This window comes from Mobula hypostoma, chromosome 25 (genome assembly GCF_963921235.1).
Source record: "Mobula hypostoma chromosome 25, sMobHyp1.1, whole genome shotgun sequence".
NCBI lineage: Eukaryota > Metazoa > Chordata > Chondrichthyes > Myliobatiformes > Myliobatidae > Mobula > Mobula hypostoma.
The window spans coordinates 12319399-12336558 of NC_086121.1; positions in this window are offsets into that span (position 1 = coordinate 12319399).

Sequence of the window (17160 nt, forward strand, 5' to 3'; positions counted from 1 at the left end):
CAGAGTTTACAGAGAATGATGCAAAAACAAGAAAAGGTATCCAGTAAGCATCTGTTCTGTGGGCAAAAATGCCTTGTTAATGAAAGAGGTCAGACTGGTTTAAGCTGACAGGAAGGCAACAGTAACTGAAATAACAATACGTTACAACAGGGGTGTGCAGAAGAGCATCTCCAAATGCACAACACATTGAACCTTGAAATGGATGCACTGCAGCAGCGGAGGACCACAAACATACACTCAGTATGAGTTTATATCTACAAAAAGGAATCTTTGGTACATCCTAACCTGTTTTTTTTCAGTCTGAACCTAAACTCTTCATGTTTGGATGGAATACCTACATGGGCAAATGGTTCAAAAGCTATCCCTTAGTGCCGCCAAAAGGTGGACTAACACTTTCAACAATAGTTATCCCTTGCCTTGTTGAGAAGTCGACTCACAGCTGTGACTGAGGCTTATATTTACTCATCCACACATTTACACAGTGTTTTCTCCCAATATGTAATTACCTTATGAAAGATTTGTTACACTGACAAGAATTTTAATGCTATCGATTTGTTTCATAAATCCGCCTGCCAACTTGTCGGATCGATACTTTTAAGAACGCATTTGATTATCCTCCAGGAGTAATCAACTGTACATTCAATTCATTACCAGTGCTTTACTTTTATCATACAAAATAAGGCATTTTTTTGGGGGGGGGGGATTAAATAAATCCACTTCATTTAATGAACACACGCTCTGTGTGTGTCACAAAAGGCAATGAAGTGGAGAGAATAATTTAATTTTTTCATTAAATAGAATTACAGCTGGTTACTTCAGGCTACTGCACACTTAATTGAAAGGAAACCATTTTGTCTTAATTTACTTCCGTAGTTATGAATTACGGTCAGCTTGGCAGAAAACATACAGTGAAAGGATTAAAATGGTCCTGAAACCTTTTTTTTTGGGATGAAAGTATCTGAATAGCAAATGGGACAGCAGACAGGGAAAGATTTTGGTCCCCATTATGGTGTTCACTCTTAAAAAAAAAAATCACCTTTCTGTCCAATTCCTTGGTGCTCTGGCTCTTATTGGGCTAGCATCTCCCACACTCCAAATCAGGTGTCGGCCTGTAGACAAAGAAATGGAATCTGATGGCCTTTCATTACGAGACCTCCTAGCTCTGCATTAGCAGTCTCAACTCAGAAACAGAAAGCTGTGGACTAAAGTACTACTCCAAATATTAGCCAATTATGTACAATTTTGAGGAAATGCTCCACAAGTGCTGTATTTCAGTGGAAATTCAATGAATTAGATTCAGTATTGGCTTAGGAGAAGCTAGAGAGTGATAGTAGATGGTTGCTTTTCTACCTGAAGGCTTGTGTCTAATGATGTGCCATTATTTGAGCTAACTGCATTGTTGTTTGTCATTTATGTTCATGATTTGGACATTAATGTGGTAAACTGAATCAGGAAGTTTGCAGATGACACCAAGATTGGGTTGGGTGCGGACAGTGGCGAAGGCTATCAAACCTTGCAGTAGGATCCGGACCAACTTGAAAACTGGGCTGAAAAATGGCAGGTGGGATTTAATGCAAGTCAAGTGTGAGGTGTTGCATGTTGGGAGGACCAACTAGAGTGACTACACAATGAATGGTAGATCACTGAAGAGTGTGGTGGAACAAAGGGATCTGGAAATGCAGATTCATAATTCCATAAAAGTGGCCTTACGGGTAGATAGAGAGCTTTTGGTACATTGGACTTTATTAATTAAGGTATTGAGCACAGGAGATAGAACATTATGTTGAAGTTGTATGGTATCAAAAACATTGGTTAGTCCAAACTTGGAGTATTCTGTGAAGTTCTGGTCACCTACCGATAGGAAAGATACCAAAAAGCTTGGAAAAGTGCAGAGAAAATTTCCAAGGCTGTAGCCTGGACTTGAGGACCTGAGTTATAGGGAAAGGTTGAATAGGCTCGGACTTTTTTCCCTGAAGTGAATGAGGGGGAATTGATAGCGGTATATAAAATTATGAGGGCTATATATAGGGTAAATGCAAGCAGGCTTTTCCCAAAGAGGCTAGGTGAGACTCGAACTAGAGGTCATAGGTTAAGGGTGAAAGGCAAAATATTTAGAAGAATGATGGGGATCTTATTGAAAGCTACTGAATATTGAAAACTTAGGTTAAGTGTATGTGTAGAGGATATTTCCAATTGTGCCCTGACCACTCCCCAGTCCCACATTAAACCTATGCCTTTCAGTTTTTGATTCCTTTCCCCTGGGGAAAAGTACTGTGTGCATTTACTCAATCTATGCATCTGTAGCCCCCTGGTAAGCCTCAGGCTTGCTCAGCTCGCTTCTGTCTAGGGGGAGAGCCTTTGGCCCCACCAAACTGGGTAATCAAGTTTGTGTGGATGCTGTGTGTTGTGTTCCCTGTGTAACGTCAGTACCCCGAAATAACATTCAGTCTACAATGTGCAGTTAAATGATTAAGATTTTATATCTAAGTATGGGGTTAGTAGAGAAACGAAAGAAAAGGAAAACAAATAAAAGGCGCCAATAATCTCATAAACATGTCCAGTGCACAAATGTTGGAGCTCACGGATTCCCTTTCGCTGATCCTCCTTCGCTCGCCGTCGACCCCTGGGCTCCCGCCCCGAGTCCAGGCCCAGCGGGTCCGGCAACCGTCTCCTCAGCCTACATCTTCTCTCTTCATCCTCTTTGCGCCTTCTCCCCCGAAGCCTGCGCAAACTAACAGCTTTCACACAGACAGAGAGAATAACATCTATCTCAATTGGTTAACAAATGAATACAAGTCCCATTATCACTAATTATAATCCAAACATACTGCTATAGAGAACCACTGTCTCTGCAGTTAACAGTACAGAGAAGCCATTTTATTCACCCTAGCAGTAACATAAAAGAAGAAACCCTTACACATCTCACGCTAAACCTAGCGGATATCAAAGGTCCTAGTTAGAATGGACATGGAGAGGATGTTTGCCATAGTGGGAAAGTTTATGAGTAGAGGGCACTTCCTCAGAACAGAAGGGCAGCCCTTTAGGAAAGAGATGAGAAAGAATTTCTTTAGCCAGAGGGTGGTGAATCTGTGGCATTCATTTCCATAGCCGGCTGTGGAGGCTAAGAGATTGGGTATATCTAAGGTGGAAGTTGATAGGTTCTTGATTAGTAAAGGAATCAAAGATTATGGCAAGAAGGCAGGAGAATGGGGTAGAGAGGGACTATAAATCAACTGATGGAGCAATCTCATTGGGCTGAATGGCCTAATTCTGCTCCCATGTCTTACGGTCTTTTGGTCTTAATATCAGTTGGGAGTTCTGGAAAGGATGGGAGTAAGTGGACTGATAAAATGGAGTTGCATGAAGCTTCAATGAAACTTATTAATGCCACATGTAGTTCTGCACTCGGTGCACAGTCCAGCACTGTGGGTGATATTTAAGATTCAGTCACAAATAACAATCTTTATTTCCCCTTTTCAGGTTTGGTGATTCCTGTGTTTGCTCCTCCAGGGAAGGTAGTGGCTTTGCCCTTTAATCACATGAACTTATGTTGTGGTTTCCTTTACCATGATAACATGACAATGTTGCAATAAGTCAAAGCAACTCTGCAGCTTCACCTCTCTTGCATATTTACAGCGGGGTCTGGGACTGGAGCAAAGTAGGTGATTGAGAATCAATATATATTTCTTTCTCTCTACTGACAACAACGAAACACGAGAAAGGGATGTATGAAAGAGAATTAACTGGGATATGATATATAAAGTATGATAGATGAAAAAAGAGTACATCAATAAATTGAGGAAATGAGGAAGAACCATTGTGTTGGCATCAGACCATTTATGATCAATTTCAAATTTGCTTCTATCTTTCTAGTATATATTCATGACATATAACCTTCATTGGAAAGGCCAGGAATAATTATGTAGAACATGGTACACTACAGCACAGTCCAGGCCTTTCGGTAATGAAGTTGTGCTAAACCCCCGCCCCCAACCCATTCCAAGATTGATCCAACCCTTTCCTCCTTCACAGCACTTCTTCCCACCCACCATAACACCATCATCCATGTACGTATCCCAGAGTTTCTCAAATGCCCTTAATACTTCTGCTCCCACCACCATTCCCGACAGGGCGCTCCACACACCAATGACTCCCAGTGTAAAATACACAGCTCTAACATCTTCCCTATACCTTCCTCCAATCACCCTAAAATATATGTCCCCTGGCGTTAGCCATTTCTGCCCTGGGTAACAGTCTCTGGCTGTCCATTTGAGCTACGTCTCTTATCATCTTGTATACCTCCATTGTCACCTCTCATCCTCCTTCACTCCAAAGAGAAAAGCCCTAGCTCGCTCAGCCTACCCCACAAGACATGCTCTCTAATCCAGGCAGCATCCTGGTAAATCTCCTCCACACCCTCTCCAAAGCTTTTGGATCTCACCTACAATGAGGCGACCTGAACGGAACACAAATTGTCAGTTGACAATTTATTGTCCAGGAGGAGTTAATGGTGAGCTACCTTCTTGAGTTGCTACAGACTTGTGAAACAGGGTATTGGATAGTGAGTTTCAAGATGTTGAATCAGCAAAGAAGATATATTCCCAAATCAAAAGGGTTTGGATCTATGTCACTCTGGTCCCACGTTTTCTAGTTGACTTCAATTACTTATTGAACATCTGTAAGTCGTAGCGCAAGGTGGTGTGACCACTCGAGCTGAGTATGATGTACTCCGAAGGGGAGTCTATTGGTGGGTGTCTTAATTCAGAATGTTCGGGTGGATTCCCTTAATGGAGAATGCCTATGCGTTTCTTTGTTTAACATGGGGATGCTGATGCAAGGGAACCACCATATAGTCCTTGACATATCGGGGTCAGGGTCCAGTGGAATAGAATACAAGGTGACTGGGGACTGCAACCTTCCTCCACTTTCACTACTGTTGTGATTTGGCGTCATCTTCTGCCAGCTCCACTGCTGAAATCTTGGTTGGATCGCTCTTTGTCTGGATCCTCCCACTTAACCTTACTGCCACGGGTGACCTTACTAGGAGCTAAGCTAGAGTAAGCAATGTAAATTGTGCCTTGCCTGTGGTGCAAACATACAATGAGCAGGTTCCAATACCAGAAATGGTGGGAGAGACGCTGCTGTATAATCCTAGTATGGCAACGTTTGCAAAGTAAAATCAGTACACTGAAGTTTGCACGAAGCTAGCTGTCTCAGCCAAATCCCATTTAGAAATGACATTAATGAAAGCGTTGACATTAACTGGGCAGTGAAACTACCCACCCCAAAATAAGGCTTTACAAGAATTTCAAAAAGTTAAACATCAGCCCATTGTCTCCACTCACCATAAGGACTTTATTTTAATTTTCCTCCTTTAGTTATGAAGGTGAATCTCTCTGGCATCTCTCAGCCTTCTTGATATACTCCCCTGTTTGACTGCAGGGAGTGCAGCATTCACCAAACCCTGAACTTATGGTTTTGGTCTCCAGGGTTAAGGAAGGACATCCTGGCTGTGGAGGAGGTGCAGCGTAGGTTCACTAGGTTAATTCCTGGGATGTCCGGACTGTCTTACGCAGAGAGGTTAGAGAGACTGGGCTTATACACGCTGGAATTAAGGAGATTGAGGGGGGATCTGATTGAGGCATATAAGATTATTAAGGGATTGGACAAGATAGAGGCAGGAAATATGTTCCAGATGCTGGGAGAGTCCAGTACTAGAGGGCATGGTTTAAGAATAAGGGGCAGGTCACTTAGGACAGAGTTGAGGAGGAACTTCTTCTCCCAGAGAGCTGTGGAGGTGTGGAACGCACTGCCTCAGAAGGCAGTGGAGGCCAATTCTCTGGATGCTTTCAAGAAGGAGCTAGATAGGTATCTTATGGATAGGGGAATCAAGGGTTATGGGGACAAGGCAGGAACTGGGTGTTGATAGTAGATGATCAGCCATGATCTCAGAATGGTGGTGCAGGTTCAAAGGGCCGAATGGTCTACTTCTGCACCTATTGTCTATTATGATGCTGCTAAATGGTGTTTACCAGTGAGGAATGGGACTGACAGAATTAATAGCATTTGCCTTCTCTCCTCAGCCCGCTGTCTGCCCATTAAGCCAAATTGTGGCTCAATATTAACAGTTCATTTGCAAAGTAACAAAGATTGGGCATTGAAAGGTTAGGCCTAATACATAATGAGGATAAATTACCAGGTGTGTGCTTGCAAGACATCGGATGATTGTGCTGGTGAACGTTGAATGTTAAAGATGTAGTGTAGTGCAGAGGCCGAGGTGAATCCCTGTGGCTCCAGTGACAGATTGAAAGTGCATCGGTCATGACTTGTGCATATCTCCATCCACTGCAATCTGAATAGAGAGCTGACAGGCGGACAATGCCTGCCTATTTTGTTGATACTCACCGGAGTGAAGAGCAAAAGGCCGGCATGTCGTCCGATACAATACAAGAGACTGAGCGATGTTTAACTCAAACAGCAGGGCCCACAATTGAATGCTTTTTAATGAACTGAGCAAAAGAAACTATATGCTGACTACAATGCCAAAGTGGCCTGTATTTTCTAGTCTGATTCGTATCGAGAATGACAAGCAGGATTGTGGAACAGCTTGCTGCTCAGCAGACCCTATCATTAGTAGCTTGTAAGTTCCTCTGAACAAGAGAAGATGATGTTTCAATTTTTTTTTCCATCTTTATTACTTTTCTATGTAGCTTTGTAAAGATGATGGTGGGACTAGTCTAATACATTAAAACTAATTTCTGGGCCTAAGGTTGCATACCACCAGGTTCAGGAACAATTGCTACCCTTCGACCATCAGGCTCTTGAACTAGTGTGGACAGCTTCACTCATCACAACTCTGAATTGATCACTAAGCACAACCTATGGGCTCACTTTCAAGGACTCTACAACTCATGTTCTCAGTATTATTTATTTACTTATTTATTACTATGGTTTGTGTCATTTTGTATTTGCAGTTTCTCTTTTTTGGCACATTGGTTGCTTGTCAGTTTGTATGTCGTTTTCATTAGCGTATTTATTTAGGGTTACAGCTTGGTAACAGGCCCTTTCAGCCCCACGAGTCTGCACTGCCCAATTACACCCTAGTGATCAATTACCCAACAAACCCAAACGTCTTTGGAATATGGGAGGAAACCCACGCAGTCACAGTGAAAGTACACACACTTTTTACAGACTGCGCAGGAATTGAACTCTGATCGCTGGTTCTTTAAAGCATTATGCCAGTTGCTATGCTATTGTGTCACTCAGTTGGGAACTGTTATTGTATTTCTTTGTTCAACTATGAATGCCTGCAAAATGAACCGAAAGAAGCTGCAGAAGGTTGTAAATCTAGTCAGCTCCATCTTGGGCACTGGCCTACAAAGTACCCGGGACATCTTTAGGGAGCAGTGTCTCAGAAAGGCAGCGTCCATTATTAAGGACCTCCAACACTCAGGGCATGCCCTTTTCTCACTGTTACCATCAGTTAGGAGGTACAGAAGCCTGAAGGCACACACTCAGCGATTCAGGAACAGCTTCTTCCCCTCTACCATCTGATTCCTAAATGGACATTGAAGCTTTGAACACCTTCTCACTTTTTTTTAATATACAGTATTTCTGTTTTTGCACATTTAAAAAAATCTATTCAATAAATGTAATTGATTTACTTGATTATTTATTATTATTATTATTAATTTTCTCTCTACTAGATTATGTATTGCATTGAATTGCTGCTGCTAAGTTAATAAATTTCATGTCACATACCGGTGATAATAAACCTGATTCTGATTCTGATTCTGAGTATTTCATGATGTATAAGTACTTGATAATATATTTAATTTGAACTGGGACATAAGATGCACATCCTACACTTGGCTTAATTTTCATTCTCATTGCTGTCAATGCTGCCGCCAAAGATAAATCTCACAGTATAAGTTCTTTCCCCAAGACACATTAATCCTCTTGATATTGTATCCACTTAGTTATTCTTAATTGTGAGGCCAAGCCATGGGAGTCAGCATGTAGTCTGACTGTGGAAGGCATCTCCACAGAGGCTGATCCAGCCCTTGTCTAACACAATTTTCCAATGATCTTTCTTTCTTCGACATTCCCTTGGGATAAAGGATGAGTTGATTCCATGCCAGATTTCTGGTTTCCATGGAGATTGATGAGGCGACTGTGGGAACGGTAAACTCTTCAACTGATAGGACAGGAGGTGCCTGATGGAATTGTTAAGTACCACATTGTTATTTCTCTTTCAGAGGCAAAATTAAATCAGCAGTAGTGACCCTCATCCATTAAATTTTCACACCAACACTTCAATGCGCAGTATATACCTTAAATTTACTAACATAAAATCTCCAAATCTCTGATTGGTGGTAACTTAAGAAGTTTTCTATTTACAGTCCTGATGAAAGGTCTCAGCCTGAAACATCGACTGTACTTTTTTCCATAGATGCTGCCTGGCCTGCTGAGTTCCTCCAGCATTTTGTGTGTGTTGCTGGGATTTCCAGCGTCTGCCGATTTTCTCTTGTTTGTGATTTAGTCATTCTTAGTCTGGCCTCTACCCTTTGACCTGTTTGGCATGGGTGACCCTACCAAAAGCCAAAGCATAAAACCTGGACTCCAGCCAACATAGCTCTCCAGGTTACTAAGGTACGCAAGCCTCCAAACTTTGACAAAGTTGTGGTCCTCTTGGAGGATTTTGTATGTTTTTCTCTGTGTTTCCAGGATCTGCACATTCTCTTGTGTTTAAGTGTTCTATTGGCTGTGTATATAAAATGGACTTCAGCTAAGGTCTTAAAAACATTTGTTAAGAATTCAGAGGGTTTCTGGTTTGAAGATACTGATTCCTCCCATAAATCAGTGGAAAGCATCAACCTAGATTATGTTCTAGATTCAAAAAGCCACCATGGTCTATAGTGAAGCTCACTGAATCAATGAAGCTGCCAGACCTGTTCCTGTTGATACCTCCCAGCCTGCACGTGCAGGCACCTCCCAGTCTCCACCTACCTAAAAGGATTTATCTGTCATTCATTCCAGCTTCTTCACCTGCAGCCTATTTAAACTCAGTTCCCATCCAGAGAGCTTGTTCACTCGTCCAACCAATTTGCCTCAACCAGTTGCTCCTAGCCTACATTCTCTCCGTCTAAAGTTTATCTTGTTGTCTATTGTGTTTACTTTCTGCTCTCTCTTGTTTTGTTATTTTGTGGTCTATTACTAAAGTTATTATTTATCATTGAACTGTCTCCCCTGCTTTGCTTTTGGGTCAAGCCTCCTCTACACTTCCTGACAGAAGTTCTATCACTATGTATGGCTCACTGCCCCTGAGACCAGTTTAGTCTCATTTTTTCACCCTACCAGGCCATTGGGTGGTGGGGTGGAGATACATCTCTACTAGAGGAGATGTAAGGTGCTCCTTCCCTCTGCCAGCCTGAAGGTCACCCTCGGGCATATGAAGCCATGGAAGCAGGTGGTCGTATGAGCAGCTGGTGCATATCAAAAGTCCTGGTTATGCAAATACTGATGGCAGGCAGACAATCTCTGAAGAGTATTGATAATGGCTGGGGTCCCCCATCTTGTAAAGACACTGTCCAGAAGAAGGCAATAGCAAAACACTTCTGTAGAATAATTTGTCAAAAACAATCATGGTCATGGAAGGACTATGACTGCACATCATGAATAAATGAACCAATACATCTGCACACCATCGATTTCTGACTTTTATTGTCCTGGATAACAAACCAATTTTTCTACAATTAAAACTATTACCACTGGTCACTCCATAGCTCCAATTACCCCCACGTATTTGATATCACAGATGAGGAAGTCCAATTCCATTTTATTTCAATTTCAGCTTCAAACGATTCAAGTGAATCCATCTCATCTTGTTTTCATTGTGCACACTGTACAGTTTTGTGTTCTCTATGTATGACAACATACTACAGCATTTACTTTTCTGGAGCAAGCTGGCTGTGAGTGATTGCCAAACAGCCTACACAATTTTAAATTGAAACCAATGAATAGCAGCAATTCCCACTACCTCATCAATCTGCCTCATCTCTTTAGCACCAGCATGTCTGTCGTTGAGTTGTCTGGCAATTTGGCCAGATGTAAACCTGGGGATGGTTTCAATAAATGGATGGCCCATTCTTAGCATCAGATTTATTCTTGAGTACACTGTTGCTCATCTAACCCCATTGGCACTGACGTGCCCTGGACCTTGTTAATTTGTTATGTTTCTAGAAAGGCACATGAACCTCATTCTCCCAAGTACTGCTGCTAGCACCAAACTAAATCAACAATAAATCAGCAAGCTGTTTGGCACTTTGTCCAGTTTTCTGTCACCAAAATATTGGGGATATAAATTTGTTGATATATTGGAATATATCTTGGCAGGACTGTAAAGTTTAACCTCTCCTTAAATTGCCATTAGTTTACTAAAGCTAAAGCAAGTTCACCAGCCAATAATTGTCATAGGGAATGGCAGGCTTGGCAAGTTCCTTTGCCTGCTACATTATCATTGATACTGACAGCCTTGGCAAGTCTTATTGACCAGTATACTATCATTGTTACTGACAGGCTTGGCCGCCAGAATGATCATTATATTGACATTGATACTGGCAGGCTTGGCAAATTTCATTTACCCGTTTGTCGTCATTAGCATTGACGTATCTATGATTCTCATTCACTAAAATATTTGAAAGCTATTTGAATGTTTTTTTGAATTTCCTTTGGCTAAGATGTAACCTTTATTTCAACGAATTCCACTTTGAAAAATAAAATAACCTTATGTTCAAATAACTATTGTGTAACAATTGGCCTTTTCTTTGTTCTTGGAGGATCTCAAAGCTGAACCATGCGGCCTCAGTGTCTTTACAGTGAAAGTTTAAAATATATGATCCATTTTAACTGTGAAAGGCTGGTGCAAAGGTCACAGAGGTATATATTGCAGCTTCTTAACCCAATATTACATGCATGGAAAACTCGCTTGGGTAAAGATTGTGCATCAAGTCAGATAGCCTGTGGGGTTGGATATTTCACATCAAAACCATGGGTTCCCTTGACTGTGTCAGATTAGTGCATTACAGACAGGGTCAACACTCACCCAAAGTTAAAAATCAGAAGAAAGTAAATAGATATGACATGGATTAGAGAGAACTAGTGTCTCGCTCAGGTTCACCTTAGCGTTTGCTTAATTGCTTATAGGCTGCACTTATACACACGGTCCATGTGTTCTGTGATTCTCTGGCAATGGGATGCACATGTTGCAAACTATGGTCTGGCTCAGAGCTTTCGAGAAAATCAAAGGCAGATGTGTAAGGCTATACACATTGTTGCTCGGAGAGGTGGTCCAGCTTCTAAGATACAGAGACTAGTGTTACTCATTGAAGAAGTCTGGTGCAAAGAATGACCACAGGGATCTCAAACCATTTAAAGAAAGTGGTATTGATATATACACTTAGTGGCCACTTTATTGGGTACCTCCTATACCTAATATAGTGGCTACTGAGTGTATATTTGTGGTCTTCTGCTGCTGTAGCCCATCCACTTCAAGGTTCGACAAGTTGTGCATTAAGAGATGTTCTTCTGTTGTAACTCATGATTATTTGAGTTACTGTTGCCTTCCTGTCAGCTTGAACCATTGGCCATTCTCCTCTGACCTCTCGCATTAACAAGGTATTTTTGTCCACGGAACTGCCACTCACTGGATGATTTTTTTGTTTTTCGCACCATTCTCTGCAAACTCTATAGACTGTTCTGCATAAAAATCACGGGATATCAGCAGTTTCTGACATACTCAAACCACCCCATCTGGCACCGGCAATCATTCCACAGCCAAAGCCACTTAGATCACATTTCTTCCCCTTTCTGATGTTTTGTCTGTACAATAACTGAATCTCTTGACCATATCTGCATGCTTTTATGCATTGAGCTGCTGTCACACGATTGGCTGATTAGATATTTGCATTAATGAGCAGGTGTACGGATGTACCTAATAAGGAGCCACTGAGTGTTTGCACTCTTTTTGTGCTTTAATTAAGCTGAAATTATACTTAAGGGTAGCTTGTGTAAGAAGAAAGTAGTCCTTCTTTAAAGCTTTCAGAAATCGCAAAGGGAAAATGGACATGCTTTTATCTATAATCCTAAGATTATGCATATTGCTTGTTGTATGTGATACATTCCTATTTAGCTATATTTCAAATACAGCAAATATAGGAGGGATGATTCCTTAAGGTTGTTACAGCCAGGGAGGGGTAGTGGGGATAATCTCCCAATGCTTATTAAATGCTCCCAATGGCGTGCATCTCAAATAGCCTCTAACAACCAAGTCCAGCTTCTGGCCTTCACGTGTGGCTTAGCTACTGAACCCTGAAGAATCGTTTCTACTGACAGGGTAAAGATAGGTTACCGGTGTCTGAAAACCAGCCGCTTTGGGCAGTTAGGACTCATCGGCTATGGTCGTCAGTAGAGAAGGAAATCTCTGATCTCAAACCTCCAATGCTTTGCGGCTATACCCACTCGTGAGAGAGGCTTCGGGAGTAAACCCCAAGGGAAAATCCAGAGCTGGAGTCCTTAAGGCAGTCCTATATTAAGTTCAATACTGACTGGCGACTCCTGTGATGCCACTGGTGCCAATCTGAGGGCACAGCCTGCTACATGGGCAACATGGGCTTGCCCTTCATATTGTACTGTCCTGGGTTGCGAACTGGCTTGCATGTCACAAAAACAGCCGGGGTACGACATCCATGGTCGATCCCGACCAACGGGCCTCTATCGGAGGAATTTTGGAGTCAAGTTTTTCACACAGAGAACGGCAAGTGAGAGGAAAGTCCTGCCAGGGGTGGCAGTAGAGGCAGGTACATTAGGGGCAATTAAGAAACTATTTTATAGGCACATGGATCATAGGAAAAAATGGAGGACTATGTAAAAGTGAAGGGTTAGATTGATTGTAGAGTAGCTTAAAAGGTTGGTACAACATCATGGGCCGAAGAGGCTGTACTGTGCTATACTGTTCTATGTTCTATGTTCATAAGTGATTAACTTCTTCAAAACTGCAGGTCCATTGAATGGAATAATTATACTTTATACAAATTTCTACAGATGTACCGTGGTGTGCATTCTAACCGGCTGCATCATCATCTGGTATGGGGTGGGAGGGGGTGGGAGGGGGTGGGAGGGGGTGGGGGGCACTGCACAGGATCAGAGTAAGCTGCAAAGATTTGTAAACTGAGGCAGCTCCATCATGGGCGCCAGCCTCCATAGTATCCAGCACATCTCCAAAGGGTGATGCCTCAAAAAGGTGGCATCCATCATTCAGGACCCGCATCACCCAGGTCAGGTCTTGTTCTCACTGCTACCATCAGGAAGGATGTACAGAAGCCTGAAGGCACACACTCAACAATTCAGAGACACAGCCATCCAAATACTGAATGGACATTGAACCCATGAACGCTACTCCACTACTTCTTTTAATTTCTATTTTTGCACAACATATTTAACTATTTAATATATATATAAACTTACCGTAATTCACATTTTTTTCCATTATTATGAATTGCATTGTACTGCTGCCACAAAATTAACAAATTTCATGATATATGCAGGTAATATTAAACTTGATTCTGATTTTGATTAAAGCCATTTGGTCTTTTACAGTGGCACTAGGTGTCTACAAGTGTCAATCACAGTCACATTTCACTCTCTTGTGTATTTGCAGTAGTCCTTGGCTTAGATATATTCCCCTTCTTTTTGGAAACAATGATGATGAGTTACATCCTACAGATAAAAGTGAGCTGCTGCTCTTGGCTCCTCGTGTTGGAATGTGCAATGGGGCAGTGTTAATTTTGACTGGCAGTTCAATCCAATTGATGAAAAAGAAAAAAAAAAACAGAATGGTTAGGTCATCTGCTCCACGATCTCCTGATGTGGGGCAGCGCCAATGTTTAATGCTGCTCCTGTGAAGTCCCTTGGGATGTTTTGCTACATTGGAAGAGTTATGTTGCTGCAAGTGGTGTGCTGTGTACTTGGCAACTTCACTGCCATCCTCCAGCCAGAGTCGAGCTTCCTATTTGTGTGTTACAGTCCAAGAGATTGGACAGTATGTGAAAGCTGCTATGGTTGAACGCCCACTATGTAGAATTTACATATGAAACAGAATCACGTAGGTAATGCTGGAGGGTCTTCTCAATTCCTATGTAAGCCTGCAACCTGAGGAATAGAGGAAAGGTGGAACAAAATTGGAGTGGAATATTGAAGTCAAACAATACTCGGTGCTAAGTAATCTAACTACGTGTTGCTCAGGTGAGGTTTGGTTTATTGGCAGATTATGTCTGTGGAGCCCATAATTAGTGGTTTGCATACACCTGCAGGGAGCATCAAGTCATTGAATACCTGATAGTATGCTTATAAGTTATTTCTCCTATAATCTCCAAAAGTAAAAAGATGGGCCTCAATTACATTCCGTTAATACTAGGAGATAGAATCACTGCCATGCCATGTTACTCTCTGTAGTAAATACTAAGTGATGTGGTATTGGGGTATTTGGGGTGGGAGAGAGGACAACAATTTAGTAAGCTGGTGTATGCATGGGCCTGCACACAAGGGTTTTGCAAGGGACCGTTCAGTCCCTCTGTGCCATCTTTTTCTTTCCTGTTCTGTGAATTACTTTTAAGTATAATGTTTGCAGTTGTTAAGCTTAAAGGGAATAATAAGACCGTAAGATAAGATACAGGACAGAATTAGGCCATTTGGCCCATCGAGTCTGCTCCATCATTTCATCATGGCTGATCCATTTCCCTCAGTCCCAGTCTCCTGCCTCCTCCCTGTAAATGTTAAATTTGTTAAATAGGGGCCATGCACAATTCTGATTTGATGGAGGTAGACATGAGAAGCACGGAGGAACATCTGGAGAAACTTCTGAAATGCCCGGTTCGCTGCCGCTGCTACTGTGCGATCGAGAATCTCCGGAGGGAGTACCCCCAATCCTCGGTTTTGCCTGTTGCTGGCGGCCGGGGCCGGGGTCGAAGCACTTGGCAGAGATGGTGCTCAGTGCTCGGTGTCAGAGGGCTGGTCGGAGGCTCGAAGTTTTCGGACGACTCAGAGTCGGACTGTGGTCAGGTGCTTCCAGGATGCTGCATCAACAAGTTTGTGGCACTGGAAGCTCATGGCAGAGAGAGTTTTCTTCCTTCTCCCGTCTGCCTGAGATGATGGAACTTTTGAGAGACTTTGAACTTTTTTTCCCGTGCCCATGGCCTGTTCTTCATCAAGTTACGGTATTGCTTGCACTGTTGTAACTATATTTTATAATTATGTGGTTTTTGTCAGTTTTTCTGTCTTGGTCTGTCTTGTGTTTCTGTGACATCACACTAGAGGAACATTGTATCATTTCTTAATGCATGCATTACTAAATGACAATAAAAGAGGACTGCGTGTCCTCATAATCTAACACTTCATGACCTGACTAATCAAGAACCTATCAACCTCTGCCTTAAATGTACCCAATGACTTGGCCTCCACGGCCACCTGTGGCAAGGAATTCCACAGTTTCACCACTCTTTGACTAAAGGAACATTATATAAGACATAATAATGCTATTAAAGTGTATAAATGGAAAAAGTAAGGAACTGGTGTGTGATTTGATGTCATGTTTGATTAGCTGAATTGTATCAGGATCACTTACTTACTTACTTGGGCCCTTAGCTCCCAAATGGAGTAGCCGTTGATGATCTCTGAAGTCGGTGGTACGGTTGGAGTTAATCAATGTCTCTGCAATCCATTGCATTGAATGTACAGGGGATTGGCCCGTACAGCCTCACCAGAACCCTGATGGCCGGCCTTAACCACTTCCACCTCTCAAGATGGGGACATAGGGTTGGACTTTGAGAGTCGAATCAGAACCCGGTTTATTGTCACTGACGTATAATGTGAAATCTGTTGTTTTCTGGCAGCAGTACGGTGTGATGCATAAAAAATACTAGAAGTTATGATGAAAAATTTTTAAAAATAGTGCAAAAACAGAGTAAAATGGTGAGGTAGTGCTCATGGGTTCGTGGACAATTCAGAAATCTGATGGTGCAGAGGAAGAAGCTGTTCCTAAAACATGAAGTGTGGGTCTTTAGGCTCCTGTACCTCCTCTCTGATGCGAGTAATGAGAACAGGACATGTCCCAAATGGTGAGGGTTCTTTATGATGGATGCCACCTTCTTGAAGCACAGCCTTTTGAATGAACTAATTTATCTCATTTTTCCTAAGAAGACTGGAGGGATGTCTTGAGCTTTAAGCAAAAGTTTTTGATGATTTATACATGTTTATGCAGAATGGATTACAACAGCTGCAGGGCTCCTTGTGCTGGGATGATGGTTTGCTGGGTCCTTTCTGTCAGCTCCCTTAACGCCGTTCTCATCTGCTTAAACTTTAGTCAAATCAAAACTTGTTACTTTTGTTACATTAATCATGTGACGTGAGCCTCATTTAAAACATAATAAAGTTAATCTCAGATACATTTCAATAACCTTTGCTCCTACCTTTTAACTTGAAATTGTATGTTTAATGCGTTTCATTTCTGTACAAAAGATGAGCAGATGTTCATTCTGCCATACATCCCAGAAACACATAGTGGGAAGTTCCGGTGAGCATCGATATTCTTTTATGTGGGTTTGAGGTAGATCAAAGTCGGGAGAGTCTTTTTAAACTCTCTCAGGAAGAGTGACATTTTCTAGTTTTTGTACCCAGTGTAGGCATCAGACATCCCCGTGTTAAATACATCACACATCGGTTATTAAGTACCGTTCCCTCTACAACATCTATCAAGTACACTCAAAAGAGGTAGAAAATGATTTAGATTCAAACAATGTAAAGCCCCCCGACAAGTATTCACAGATTAGTGAGATCACTATTTTAAATGCAGTACAATGTACTCACCACAACAAAGCTCCCAAGTGGAATATAGTTCCGGAATAAATGTACCTGTACCTTTCCACTCTCCATAAGATATTAAGACCATAGAATATAGAAGCAGAATTTGACTATTCGGTCTGCTCCGCCATTCTATCATAGCTGATTTAGTATCCCCCTCAACCACATTCTCCTGTCTGATCCCACCGCTGTCTGTAAGGAATCTGTACCTTCTCCCCATGACCACGTGGGTTTCCTCTGGGTGCT